General features: G+C 38.5%; 1 protein-coding gene across 5 annotated transcripts in view; it reads right to left on the reverse strand.

The window, feature by feature from the left end:
• The window catches only part of LOC110189304 (protein qui-1), a 39,486-nt gene extending 27,040 nt beyond the window's left edge, over positions 1-12,446 (reverse strand). For all 5 annotated transcript variants that reach the window (XR_015272891.1, XR_002319947.2, XM_020959340.2 and 2 more), the window contains exons 1-2: positions 11,899-12,446; positions 10,225-10,369 (exon numbers count right to left, since the gene is read on the reverse strand). The gene's annotated coding sequence lies outside the window, so the exon portion shown is untranslated. The remainder of the gene's footprint in view (positions 1-10,224; positions 10,370-11,898) is intronic.
• Positions 12,447-14,249: the final 1,803 nt, after the last annotated feature.

The raw sequence follows: 14,249 nt of genomic DNA on the forward strand, positions 1-14,249 counted from the left end.
TTAATTTAAGAAAATAAAAATCCTTATAATTCCTTTTTTATAAAATTCTAGATTCCATGAATGCCAATCTGTGGACTGGAAATTGATTGGGGAATAGTCTCAAAAGTCTTTTAAGCAAAGGAATTATGGGACTATATCAAATCCTTGTATAAAAGGAAAATGGTATTATAAAGTATAGTTTTAGGGACAAGATCTGAGAGTATGGTTTTGGGAAAATAAGGATCCCTTGGAAATTCTCTCACAATTATTCGAAAACTATTCAGATCTTATACCATTCTAAATTCAATCTCTGGATTGGCGTGGCGCCAAATAACCCTCATCAAAAGTATACTGGGAATAATAATCTCCTTCGGGAACAAATCTTTAAATCATACGAATAATGGTGTAATAATCTACTTTAATATTTTCAAAGTTTTGGCTTGAAATGTTGTACAAAAATTGCAAAGAAATGTATTCAAAAATTGTAAATTGTATATATTTCTAGCTCTTCCCGCCTTTTCCACATACTAACGAAGACAGATTGAGCCAGAAACATATCTGGGTTAACACCACTGGCTGTCAAAAGTAAATAAGCTTGCACAGGCAGCTCACGCAATTCATGGCTGAATGGATCGAGCGGCGCAGGCAAATCTAGGGTAGCGCGAGTCGGCCTAAAACACGACAAACTTATGGAAAGTGCGGCATAAATCAGAAAACATGTCGACAGCAGTGGCAACACCACACCGCCTCCTTGTCTGTGTCTGCGAAACTCGCGCTCAAGCACACCCGCACGCACACATGGACAGACAGTGGTGTGCGCATTTCCGGTCGCTTGGCAAATTCGATTTCATGGCATTGTCACGTAAAATGTTCCCCGAATTTCATGTCAATGAATTTTCTTTTTTATGTCTGTCTCTTTGTACATTGTATTGCCCGCGTGTGCGTGGTGTGTGTGTGTGTTAACTTATTGTAGTCTTAACGTTTTGCCCAAATGGCTCTCTTTTCCCCTTTCGCAGCTCCCCCATTCAATTTCAGCAAACTTTGCCCGGCCAGAGTCAACAATTTTGATTCTATTTACACATTATTATGGCAGGAATTTCGCCCCTGATCGGGCTGTCGGGTTGAAGGATGGAGCAACGCTATGCCTTGTGGGTGGGACTTGACTTGGGAAAACCCTTGCCCAATGCCGCCAAATCGTATTTAATTATTTAAGGATTTACTTTTGCGTTGTTCAATCTTTTGTGTAAAGCCCTGGGAATTCGCAAATGCGAGTGATGGGAAGGTTGGAAGGAGTGGCAGGTGTCAGGTGTCCCAAGTATCGTTTTGAAGAGGGCTCCAGAAATAGTATTTAATGATATTCGATTAGCACTTTTTGTTCAACAACCCAGAGTCAAGTATTGTGTTTTGATTCTAAGGTAGCTCTTGGGGGTAGAGGTTATTGTAGTTATATAATGTGGAAAAAGCAATAAGGATATACAAGAAATAAATGTTTATAAGAAAGCTATTAACAAATAAATGGGAAAGTCCCTAGGATACCACGAAATAGCACAATTTAAGACACATCCCATAATTAAATAATTGATAACAACACATTAAAAGCAAATAAAATTTGTTCCATTAAATTCTATAATTGACTGGCTTTAGTGGAAATGCGGTAACTTTTGTTATTGGGCTTAACTTTTCCATTGAAAATGGAATCTCCACCAATTGAAATTTTGAAATTCCTCGGCTTGATTGTGGTTGCTTTTATTTTAGGAGGAGTCGGGGAGGCAGACTCTGCCTGCCATTCGAATTCAACGCGTAATTGTACAATGAGCAAATATGATAAGCAGCTTTCAAGTTAATGATGCGTGCTACGTGCATGCCCCACCACCACCACCACCACCACCACCACCACCAGCTAGCACCATCAGAGTGGTTCCCCAGCGCCCACTCGACCCCACTTATCGGTGGAAATCAGAAATCACAAATCATTTTCATGGGAATGTTGTGCGTGTGCTCCAATTAGGCCACCAGCAGGCACAAAGAGACACTGGGGGAGGGGAGGGGTTACAACGGATAATTCAAAATTATTGATTTCCCAAGTTTTCGTTTGGGAAATTCCGAAAAATCCCCGCTACTTGCAGGCATATCAATTGCGGCTTTTTAAGCTGCGAACATCGCACCACCCACCACCATTCATTCCCTTCCATTGACAGACAACATTTTGCGCTTTTCATTAGCCAAATTAAGCTCGCAAAACTTTTGCTGGCGCCCAGGAAAATTTAATTTCCATTTCCATTTAAACTCTTTGTTTAAGCAGATAGAAGAGAAAGAGTTCTGAAGAGGGTTAAGCTGTGGAGGATAAGGCATGCTCTTGTCGCAGTCCTTGTCTTAGTGCCCATAAAATGTAAAAAAAAGTTTACACAAAGAGAAGTCAATTTTCGTGCTCTCATGGTACAGAGAGAAAAATTTCGATTTATTATTCAAACTTTAATTTTCTTAAATTTGGTAATCTTTAAACACAAACTCTAAAGAGAACAAGTAGGAAAGAGAAGAGTGGGTCAACATTGTGCTAAATTTAAGGGAACATTGTTAAACGTAATTTATTTTGTTTAATTAAGCTCGAATTAAAGAGGGCGAAGGGCATACGAATATGTTGACAATTGGTTGGAATGTGTTTAGCAACACCCAAATAAAGGGTAATGTTGCTAGGAACATGCTGACCAACATCTGTTAGTGTTGCCGACACAAATTTAAATGTTGCAGAAGTTCAACATAATCACAAACTTTATTCTCTATAAACTCTCATGTTAATTATGCGAAAACAGAAGCACAGAAATATATATATTATTGAAGTTTGTACAAGTACTTAGTTCCTTTTTTAGTTTTCTAAAATTAGAAACTATTAAATTATTTTAAAATAAACAATTATTATAGGGTTTATTGTATTAAGGATTTCTCTAATACGTTTTCAAGTCTCAAAGTACGACTGATGAGTTTTCAGGTGGGTTATGTATTTCCGGTTTCCTCTACAGAAATCAAACTTTCTCTGTGTAAACACTACAACTTCTTTTCGTTTTCCTTTCATTTCCCAAAGTGTGTCTGTACATGGGAACTGCAAAGAGATTTGCATGCATAGTGCACGGCACTGAAAGTTGACCTAAAAGTCGGGGCAGCACAACACGGTGCTTCTGGTCCTGCGGCCAGCTGCAAATTGGTTTTACCGGAGGCTCTCTGGGTCCTGCCCAAGGACCTGCCGCCTCGTTTGGCTTCGTTGCGTTTCATTTCGCTGCATGTGCATTGTTGTGCCATAGTACATATACATGTATTGCCTTAGCTTCCTGGCGCAGTTTGGCAGAGTGCAGTTTGCCGTTTCTGTGGCTGGTGCACGCCAAGTGCCAACATTCATTAAACGGCCATAAACAAGTGGCGCAGATTGCGTTGAAAACAGAAACCAGCCACGAGCAAAAGCGACAGCAGCCCCGCAAATGGATGCCACGTCCTAACGAACACGCAACAGTTCTTATTTATGAGCTGCCTTTCCTGGGATTTTTCCTGCTTTTCCGCGCCTCACAAAGTGCTCAGAAAAATCTAAAGAAAATCGGTCATGTAATAGTTTTGCTTTATGAACTTGAAAAATCTTAATTTCTAGCTAAGATTTGATGTAGAAATTTAAGTCTAAGATCTAAGATGTTTTAACCAAGAAAGAATTTCCATACACAATGATAGATTTATTTGTTGGTGTTTTTTTCGCATTTTCTTTCAATAGCTCATTGACACTTATTGTCTGGCCGATCGACAAAGTAAGCAAATGCCCAGAAAATAATTATAGAAAGCGTGACTAAGCTCGATTGGATCTCTCATACTATTTAATATTTTAGCAAACAACTCGAACGAGTTTTCCTTGGAATAAAATCAATTGGGTATATGCACTAACTGTGACTAGCAGTGACTAATTCGGTGATGACAAGTTTCCCATACTTCCCTAAGGTGCGGCTTTGGTGACAAGTTTCAAGGCAGGATGCATAGGAAATTTGGGGGACGGAAGTAAGGCGGAAATATTTACGGAATAGCAAAGGTAGTGACACCTTGGAGCGTGTTAATGTAAACCTTAGAAACTGATACGCTGCACGGCAGTTAAAAGGAAATATAGAGCAAAGTGTTAAAGCCTTTCGAATAGTTAAAGTTATTTTAAAACACACAGAATACATTTAATTGCCTTTAAGGACTAGAGTGAAAATGAATTCAAAACGTTAGATTAAGGTATTTTAAAAATAATGTACAATATATTATACTATTCTAACTTTTTGAAGTTAAATTAAATACTTTAAAGAGTAATTAAATTAATACCTTGGAGAGCATATGAATATTTCTTGTCTTGTATAATAATATATTTTAAAGAAAATATTCTAGTTTTCACTCAGACAACCTAAGCAAGAAACGGCTCTTCCATATTCTTAATAAATTTATATGAAAATAAATCTAAATGATATATTATTTTTTATTAAAAAATCTTCTACAATCTTTAGACTTTCGAGCAAAGAACATTCCACATTCGTTGTCAATGGCTTTCAAGTTTTGTTTGTTTGGTTTTTTGTGTATATATTTCCAGCTGTGCCCAGCGGAGGCTAGCCAAGGCAAGCGCATTTCATATTTAATTAAAATCGAGGCGGCCACAGACACCCGCAAACACACACACACACACACACACCCATGCAGGCACACTCGCACACCACTAAAATACGTATGCATAATACAACAACAATTTAAACGAGAGCTGACTGTGTGTAAGAGTTAGGGAGCGTGTGTGTTGCCGCAGCGACGTCGTCTGGAAAATGGTAATAACAAAACGTTGTGCAAATATTTAAAATCTTTCGAATGCCGCATTAATGAGCTTTTATTTTGATGGCGATAAGAGCAACAAATACACACACACAGACACACACGCACACCCGCCCACACATGCTAACTTGGTAACAAATTATGGCTAATTCGCAATTGCTTTATGCTAAACAGATGCGAGAATGGGCAGAAAACAACAATTGTGGATAATATTTTGCCAGAGAGAAAAATCAAAACGGAGTAAGTGCGGCCACGCCCACCGCCCACCGCCCACCGTTATACGGCCACAATTGCTAGCCGCCAGACAGGCGTGGCAATTAAGGCGTGTGACGAAAACATTCCGCTGCCACGCCCACAAGTAATACGCCAGCGGAGGGATATGCCACATAGTGCACTGAGAAAACAAGGTAATTGCAAGTTTTGAAATTGAGTTTTGAAGGGAAAATTTAATATTGAAACTTTGCCAGAACTGTATTTTAAGAAATTGTTTTATCAAGATTTTTGTTATACTTATTTTTAACTATTTGCCGTATGGAAAAATAAATATAGAGCTGAGAACTTGAGCTCTTTGGCTTTTTTTTCGCCATGTGCGTTTACAATGCGAATTGTCGGCATTTGTTAATAATTTCTATTTCAATCAAGTTCCCCTTCCCTTCCCCTCTGCTGCTAGCTGCTAGCTTTTCTGCTGCTCCCCGCAAATTTCTCTTTGTTTTCGCAGCCATAATTCATTTCGCGCTTTGCTGGCGGCGGCGCGGTGAAAAGCGCGGGGAAAACATTGAAAGGGCGGCGAAAAATGCGAGGAATTTGAACAGAAAAAAAAGAATCAGACACACACACACATATATACAGCATTGTGAAAAGCAAGGATCGCCAGTGTGCATTTTCCGCAGCGGATGAGGATGTGGATGTGTGTGTGCTGGTCGTCCTTATTAAGTGGTTCGAGTGCTGATTTATAGCACTTTACCGTTTCGTCCCATCCCATCCCGCCACGGCAGTTATCCCGTCAGCCTCATACTGAAGGACATGACAGACACTCGTCCGGTGTCCTTCGTGTCTTTGGCGGGCACACCCAGCTCATTCGCTTAAAGTTTTAAGCGCTCACTTTGCATTCAAAGTGAGTTTTAGTCAGATAAATGTTTTGCACGCGCATTACTCATACGCCAGGTAGGTTCGATGGCTCCTTTTTTCCATCCTGCCTGCAAACCGAGTTGAAAACAAACCGCACTTTGCCTAATTGAAGCCGATAAAAAACAAAAAAAGAACAAAGTTGTTGATTAATTTAACCCCTGAAATTGGATGCAAATGAAATTGCCTCAACTTTACGGAAAAGGATATACAGTCGAGTCCCGATAATTCGAAATGGCAAGGGGATCACTTTTTTTACGAATTAGACGGGAATTCGATTTATCGAGATTTCTATTTAACGGGGCTCAAAAATGAAAGAGTCGAATAAACGGGGTTTTTAATTAAAATTAAATTGAATTAAAATTAAACAAACATTATAAGTATGTACATTCATTTGTACGTTTTTTCAAATTAAAGGAAAATAAAACAATAACATAAAATTATAGTAACAAAAAATTAAACAATTAAGCAGAAACATTAAATTATAAAAAACAAAAATTCAAGCTTTAAAATAATTGGTAATTTTTGATTGCTTGGTCACTTTCAGAATTGTTGGGCAAAACTTCTTCCAAAATTGGCTTGCATTATAAACTCCTTTTTTCTGTAGAATTGATGTTATTGTTGATGGAGCGACATCGAATTGTTTTGCCACCTCAATTTTCTTTGTTGCATTATCAATCGCCGAAATAATGCGTTGTTTTTGCGCGATTGATAACGTCTTTTGCGTACGTTTTTGTGACATTTTCACAGAACGATGTTACTCTCCGAAAAAAATCAGCAAACTAAAAGAAAACAGCGAGAGAAACACAAAATTCATAATGCATAGCGATATAAAGGCGGCATAGCTGTCTGCAAAATCTAACGGTGCTTTATCTACAAAAAATTTCGCATCGCATTACGATTTATAAGAGGTTACGAAACAAAATTATGATTTATAAGACGTTCAATATTCATTGCGTTGCGCCAAATAATACGAATTAACGAGGGGACCAAAATGTATGGAATTTTTACGAATTAACGAGTTTTTTTCAAGGGAACAGAATTTTTTACGAATTATCGCGATTTTCGATTTAGCGGGGTACGAATTATCGGGATTCGACTGTACATACATAGTCGGTCATATAGACGTTTTTTTTTATAACAATTATTTTTGGATAACCCTTTCTCTTTGATTAAAAAAGGGGACTTAAAAAAAAGGTACAAAATTAATGCTTTTCTATTAAGTTGGTAGACAATATTTTTTTATGGGTTAACTTTATGTACTAACATTCATATTTTAATAATTAATAATTCATATATTTATGAGCATATTTTATTACAATATAATTAGAAGTTTATCAAAGTAAGCATTAAATTTTCCTTGAAATATTTTATTATTAATGAAAGTATATCTCATAGTGCCTGATTTTGATTTTTATATCATTTTTTAATTTAATTATATATCTTTTTGAGTTCATAAGATATATTCATTTAATTGAAATAGTAATAGATTATATTTAGTTTAAGTAATAATAACTGATATATACGAAATGTTAGAGCTTATTTAAATTAGCTTAAGCCGCGACTTCCTTATTTTTTTTATAAAAAAAATATTAAGTAAATTTTTTCTTTACAATTCACTGGAAATAATAATTATCATTTATTAGATTATATTACTACAATAAAACCTAGTTGAAATAAGCTTTAAATCTTGATTTTCACATTGTATTGTTAAAGAAAGTAAAAAGATACCATATATTTTATTTATATATAAGTTTATGAGTTAAATATTTCTTATTTCATTTGAAATAATAATCATTTGCTTGCATTAATATGACACCCTAGTTTGTTTATTAATTAACTAAACTAAAATCGCTTTTAGGAAATGGCTCATAATTCCAAATATTTGAAACATGTTCATCGACAGTTTATAGCTCATTGTCTTTCTGTCTAAATCGTTTTATTTTCTATTTTGGCAAGTTGCAAAATTGACTTGAACTAGATTCTCCCATCTCAGGCGCTTCCCGAATGTTTACACTAGCACTCAAAATATATATTTCTTTCGCTGCCCATTCACAGAACAAAGAACGGAACGGATGCAATAAAAAGGTGCCAAGTCTGGGGCAAATTAATATATTTACGGATCCATGGATTGCCTCAGCAGACGGCCGTAATAAACTGGCTGTAAAATTGACTTATGGACATTACTCGCTCCTACGTGGGATCGCTTCGCTTCGATCGCTGCTGGATTTGGTTTTGGTTTGACCCACATAAATTTTCCACCCAAAATGGATTTTTCCGTGGGGTCAAGTGCAACAGCACCGGCCAGCGTTGGCCGTAAACATTTTATAGTTTCAATAAATATAAAATTTGAGAGCCATTAAAATCGGACCGAATCATGTGAAAGCTGGAACAGCATTTGCATTTGTTTGTTGCCATTCTTTGCAATTCTCTGTTGTTTTTTCGTTTCCTCCAAGTTTTATGTCTTCCAAATAATGTGCGAGTGTGCAAGATTTCGGTATACGATTTTGTGCAGCATTGAGAATCGTTCGTGCAAATATAAACAAGTTTTTATGTTTGTACACAGCTCAGAGACAGCAAATTACGCATACGCCATGGATGCCAAGAAGCTTTCGAAAGAGTTTGGGATATTAACAAAATTGAAAACCTAATTCTCACTTAAGATAACCTTTCAACTTAAGTCGATTATGAACAAGTAATTACAATTACTCTCTTAGATTGGATTATCCGCTTTTCCCGCCCAAAGTTTGTCTTTCGTTAACACATTTCAGTTTCTGTTATGCTTTGCCTTAACTTTGTTAGCAGAAAGACATTTTGTTGCCATTTTCGGGTTGGCTTCTATTTATTTTGCTTGATTTCTTCACTGCCAGTAAATTGCGGGTAAACAAAAATGAAAGGAAATTCGTTTCTCGGTACTTAATTTTATTTATAGCGAAAAGGAAAGCTCACTATAACCCTAAGCAATTTTTTTTTTGTATGCTTCTTATATAAGGAATGTTTTTAGTTAGGGGTTTCTCGTTAAAATGAAGGAATACCCCATTAAACTGTGATTTTAGGCTGTATAATTTAAAATATTTCATGAAAATTCAAGTTTAAAATTAATAATATAATTGCTTAATAGGACTAAACCAACAATTTCTTGTTGGCTCTAATTTTAACTTATCCAGCCTGCTTTCAAAGTACAACATTCTTTTCTAAACCTTGCTATGAAGTTATATATATTGATAAAAATTATTCCTAAATTCCCAACTAGGATTAAGTAATGAATAACAACATTTTCATTGTAAAACTTTCATCTTTAGGTGGTCCTGTCTGCTCTCGAAGTTTAATTCTAATGCTAGACTTTTCCTGCCATTGGCTTGCCTTTGCTGTCTAAATGAACTGGCGTTTAATTATTTGCCAATTTACCCTCATCAACTTCTTGGCGAGGCCTCTAATTAGAAGGGCGCGAACGCTCAGCATGGTCTCAGCACTGCCACGCCCCACTATGACGCCCCATGTGTGCTCGCCACGGGAAAGGGGCAGAGGAAAAGCCACGACATTTTCAGGGAATTATCAAACATTAAACTCTTTATGAAAATGGTAAATAATGAACCTGGCGAATCGTAAAACTGAATGAAATGCCGGCACGCATTTATATATATGTATATAGGTATTCCTGTATGTATAAGAGTTTGGGTAATTTTTTAATAAGTATTCAACGCTTCTTCGAGAACATTTTCCAGGAATTTACCTGTGTGTTTCTGTGCGTGCGTCGTAAACATTTTTATTGGCCATTTTCAACATGAGAAGCAATGAAAGGATATGACGGCCCAGGTCGGAAAATGCTTTATGATGGCAGAGAGACAGGGAAAGGGAGGGAAAACCAAGGCAAAGGCAAAAGCAGAAGCAGAAGCAGAAAAAATGAAACATTTTCATTTCCATTTTCGTTCTCGTTCCCGTTCCCGTTCCCGTTCTCGCTTTCGTTTTTGTTGTTTGTCATGGCCCATTCAATTATCTTAATATTACGCATACGCCGCATGGGCTGCCAAAGCATTTCTGGGCCCAGCTCCAGGCCCAGGGCCAGGGCCAGTGGGGAGCTGGAACTCATCTCAGGGGTTGAGTTTGATGGCAAACCATTACCAATGAGCTGCCAGAGGAAAAACTAATTACCAAGTGAGACAGAACGAGGGTAAGCGGGAGTGGGTTGCGAAAACAAACAAGACTCTTGAGAATTTCGGCTTGAATGCGTTTATTGATCCCGGAATGCGGCCTAAATGAGCCTGGAATTGTGGTTAGCTCGCGGTTCGCACTCACCTTCTGGCGTATTTCCAAACGGAGTCCAGTATCCTTTATTCCCTTAGATCCTTAGTCCTTGTCTCAGCTGATTCCAATTGATTCACAATTTATTTTCACTTCTTCATTTGCACTTTGGTTTCGTACACAATACGCTTGGCTTGCTCTGAATTTAATAAACAAAATGTGTTGTCCTGGGCTGTTGTTATTGTGGGTTTTGGCAGGGACACTCGCTCCTGACTTTGCGTTCGGCCTTAGTTGGGCATCTCTCATTTACATTTTATGCATATTTTAATTGCGCGCAGATACGTCCCTGGAATCCGCACAGGATTCGTTTCCAGCAGCAACTTTTTAGCCCCGAGGCGGAAGCCAACAATGAACCATGAATAGGTCCTGGGGCCCCTGCTGTGGTCATTGCACTTGGCACAATTTCTTTTCCACTCTTTGTTTTCATTTAATTGAAAATTAGAGCGAGCCGGGGGGCTAGAACTTTGAGCTGTCCTGTGCAGGACATGATTTGCATTTCGCCCTCCCGCCCGAGCCCCACACCCCACACCCCACACCCCACACCCCACCCCGCGCCGCTTTGTTTATTAAACTTCAATTAGGCAAGTTTTTTCCAATTAAAATTCTGCTCGCTGCAATTTTAAGGGTTCTCCTTTCTGGCCGCTCCAACTTTTTCAAGTGGTTGGTTTAATTGGTTTTCGTAGCCCCTCCAGCAGGGGCTCGGCTGCATTGTGTCCCCCATATCAATCTCAGTCAGCTAACCGACGACATTGATAAATGCAAGGGGGCATTGGAACCGAAGGGAAAACGCACACGGAAAGACAATTTATATAATGGAGGGAACACCTCTTGAAGGAAGCTAAACAATTTAAATATTTATAATTATAATTCGATTGTTTTTTGTTTTTCTATAATAAAAGTTAGGTGGAAAAACCTACATAGATCAACTTAAGTAAGCTTATTTTCCTTCTTTTTGTTTAAAAGTAATTCTGAACTTATAAAAGAATGTATTATTGATATTGTATATGCCGATGTAATCTCTTAAAATTTCTGTTTGCTATTTAAATATTTATTAAAAAGAGCAGCAATAAGATAACTGAAAAAGCTAACTTGTATATGACTTTCAAATGAAATTTGCTGATAATGGATGGCTCTTATCCTAAGCAAATAAATTAGCTCATAAACTCAGAGGGTTGCAAGGTAAAATATTATGAGAGAGACCTTAAAAAGGTTTAAAAATTTCTAACTGCGCAAATATTCGATTTATTAAGGGTGGGATGTAACGTAAATATTGAATAAAATATATTAAGGCTTTAAATTAAATATATACTTTTTGTCTTGAGCATTTGTTGCATATAAAAACGGAGATTTAATGATCTTGTGTAAATTTAACAATTCTAAACTATTAAAATATTCTTTAGGATGATAAATCTGTCAAGTTTGGAAAAGTTCAATAAAATCCAAGCAATGTGAGGTAATTGCAAGAATCTGGCACCTGTTCTTGCTAGGAAAGGGGATGTCTGGATGCACCCAAGAATAATATAAACAAATATAAACAACCATACAACCCCCCACCCCTGATCGTGCCCCTGTCTAATTCCGAAACTCCGCCGCCTGTGAGCGTGTGTATCTGTGTGTAAAGGAGTAGTATCTATGTGTGAGTGTGTGGGGGGTATTTCACTTATTTACACTTCACTTCGGCTGCTGCTGCTGCTGCTCACTTGTTCGCGCCCGTTTTCAAAGTTTTCCCCTTCGCAATGGGCTGTGTTTTCCGGGTGCCACCTGCGTTTTCACCGCTGCGAGCACCAGACGCTTTCAACTTCGACGAGGAACTGAGCGCCGGACTGGTGGCTCGGAAAAGCCGAAAGCTTTCGGCCCAGAAACAAACTGGAAAATGGAACAGACACGAACAGAGAACTGGGGAACTGGGAACACGGAATTGAGAGAGCGGAAAAGCGTGAGCTTCTGGTGGCTGTTGCTGCTTTGTTTTCCTCATTTAAATGGGCCAGGAACGGAGGCAGAAACACTTGTGGCTCAAAGGCAGCGGCGGGCTGGCCAGGTAGCTGGCAACATGGCCAAAATGTTGCCGATGTGATTAAATGATGTTGCCATGTGCACTTTTCCAGCTCCTAGTTTTATTTCATATTTATTTTTGGTTTGTTGTTTTTGTGGGTCAATTAATATCGGCGACCGCCGCGAGTGTAAACACTTTGTTGGCCATCTGTTTTGGCCAAACTGGCGGCCGATAAGATAAACAACACCTACGGCGAATCCGCTAGCTGCCTCATGTTGCTCGTTTCGATTTCTGGGCTCCTCTCGGTTCCCGGGCCACGCGGAGCAGCCGGAGTCGTCGGATCCGGTGAGCTTTAGGAGCCAGCGGCTCCTGTTTCACTTCCAGTCCGTTTCACGGAGTAAAACCCCCATCAATACGAATCTCTTAGGCATCCGACGAGGTGACAATTCCATTTAGGAATTGCGGGCATAACTTTATACAGCACCAGGCAATTCCAAGCATTTTAGTCGACAATGAAAATTGTCATAGCTTTGTCTCAGACTTTGACGGCAGTCACTATTGCTAGAATCCTTTTAAATAGTTGGAAATTAAGGTAAAGTTTAGCTTTCTTCAAGACAGGTATGAATAGATACTTTTAAGTTCAAGTCATGATTTAAGAGCTTATTTTCGGATTTTAAAATCAATTAAAAACACAGCAAAACACTTGAACATTTCTTTAAAATTTGCTAATATAGTCAGTATTTACTTTAAAAGGACACTCTTAATATGTAAGACGCCTAAAACACTCTTATGTTATGACTATATATATTTTAAAGTGTGACAGAGAAACGATTAGATTAATGAAATTTAGATTTAAAGTTTAAGCTTTAATCAAACTCCGAACATTTCCTTATGAAGATGTCCGTGCAATTTAGTACTAAGAAAGACTATTTTTAAATACTTGAAGGTAGTTTTTATTAACGAACGAACAGACTCACTAAGCCAAGAAACTCCGATCGAGCACTTTAAAATAAGGAAATATTATACAGAGTAATGATTCAAAAGGATGTTGATTAATATAAGAAGTTAAGAAACTGCTAAAAATAACAATAGCCTGATTATTTATAATAGTAAAGATAAAAGCTTTACTTAGAGGATCAATTACGTTCAATGTTACAGCTACGATACTTAACCGACATCGAAGTAAGGCCCCCTCTAGGATTTATGCTCCGCCAACGGATACACTCCATTAGGCCATCCCACGCCAAACTTGAAGTGTAATTAAATAGTTAAAGTAATGAATTGCTGTTTTCGAGAGTTTACATAGACATTTACATAAAGGTCTTTATTACAGGCGGAAAGGCTGAAAAGTAGGTGTAGTTGGTAGATGCTTCCGCGGGGTTCTCGGAAATCAAGGCCAACGAACTTTTGTTTTTCGCAGGAACCGAATGGGACAGGGATGTCGGGATGTGGGGATGCCTCAGGTGGCGGGACACAGTCCTGTCCGTCTGCAGTAAATTAAATACGATTAGTTAGGCAACGGGTTGCCGGCGCTCCGCTGGGCATTAACATTAGGATAGGGCCACCTTCAAGGATCTCCATCCCAAACCGTGCTCCCTGAGCTAAATCAATTTCTATAGTTAATAAGCCGCCCGCCCGCTGTGGATCATGCTGCGTGCTCTTTTCCCGCTATGCTAGTCGGAGGCTGGTAATTAAATGGATGTGCTCCGTGCTCCTGCGGCTCATTGTGTCATTGTCCTGCCTCGCGCATCGCGTATCCTTCATCACGCCTCCCTGTGGCTAATGCACTTGGTCCGGTCCGTTGATGTTGCATAAATTAATTGATTTATCAAGTGCACGGCGGGCGCCAGTCCGTCCTTGTGCTAAGTCTTAATTAGCATTTTCTGCTACTGGTGGCGCACGGTGCGTATACGCAATTAATACATATTTGCCTCGTTAATTACCGACCCATGTACACAAGCTGGTCGCCCACCCTCACACACACAGTTCCGCCGACACATTAGATAATGGGCCACACGTGGAAAGC

The sequence above is a fragment of the Drosophila serrata genome, unplaced genomic scaffold (assembly GCF_035046125.1).
Source record: "Drosophila serrata isolate PLE 108 unplaced genomic scaffold, ASM3504612v1 contig_347, whole genome shotgun sequence".
NCBI lineage: Eukaryota > Metazoa > Arthropoda > Insecta > Diptera > Drosophilidae > Drosophila > Drosophila serrata.